The sequence below is a fragment of the Octodon degus genome, unplaced genomic scaffold, assembly GCF_000260255.1.
Source record: "Octodon degus isolate 3935 unplaced genomic scaffold, OctDeg1.0 scaffold00080, whole genome shotgun sequence".
Taxonomy (NCBI): Eukaryota; Metazoa; Chordata; class Mammalia; order Rodentia; family Octodontidae; genus Octodon; species Octodon degus.
Genome location: NW_004524656.1, coordinates 710,707 through 711,811, shown reverse-complemented (window position 1 = coordinate 711,811; position 1,105 = coordinate 710,707).

The window sequence follows — 1,105 nt, the reverse complement described above, 5'->3', positions numbered from 1 at the left end:
TGCAAAGAAAGTTTTAAACGTTCATGCTTCATGACCAATTCTGATAATGCCAAGGGATGCAAGAATGGTTCAAAGCACATAAATTAATAAATATAATATACCACAAAAAAGAAAAGGAAGGTTAAAAAATGGGATGATTATCTCAACAGATGCAGAAGAAGCCCCTTGACCAGATCCAACTTTCATTCATGATAAAACCTCTGATGAAAAGAGAAATGAAAATCTTTACCCAAAATGCTGAAATCCAGTGATGACTAATCCATGGCCAACATTATACTGAACAGGGGAAAAAAAATAAGAACTGGGGATTGAATTCAGGCTCTTGCACTTGCTGGGCAAGCGTTTATTCTACTGAGCCATCTCCCCAGGCCCTCTACAGTGATAAAGAAAGAGAAAGAAATAGGAGTTATGTGAATAAGAAAGGAAGTACTTATTTTCAGCATGACACTTTACACTGAAGATTCTAATAAAACTATCTGCAGACTCTTATAACTGATTAACAAATTTAGCATTTTCAAAATACAAAATAAAGACATAAAAATCGTAGTGTTTCTGTATGCCAACAATGAACACACTGAAGAAAATAGTAAGTTAAATAATCTCATTTATGGTAATATAAAATAAAATTTTAAATACATGTGCATTAACCTCACTAAGGAAGTGAAAGAACTGTATGCCAAAATCCTATAGAACTATGAAAGAAGAGATTGAAGAGCACCTTTAAAAATGCAAAATCATCTCCATTTCCTAGATTGGCAGAATATGCTCAAAATTGTCCCAATACCAAAATGTTACATAGAAATAATACAATTATTCTCAAAACACAATTAACATTTGTTCACAGAGCTAGAAAAAAAAATCTCAAATTTATATAGAACAAGAAGAGACTCAATAATGAAATCAATTTTGAGAAACAAAAACAGAGCTGGAAACATTAGTCGCAGATGTTAAGTTCTTCTACAAAGGTACAGTAATAAAAAACTAATGTTTCTGTCCCCACAATAGATATGCTGATCTATGGAATAGAACTGAGGGCATAGAAACAACCCCAGGCATCCACCTCAGCCATCTGTTGTTTGATAAAAACATCAAAACACCAGAAAAT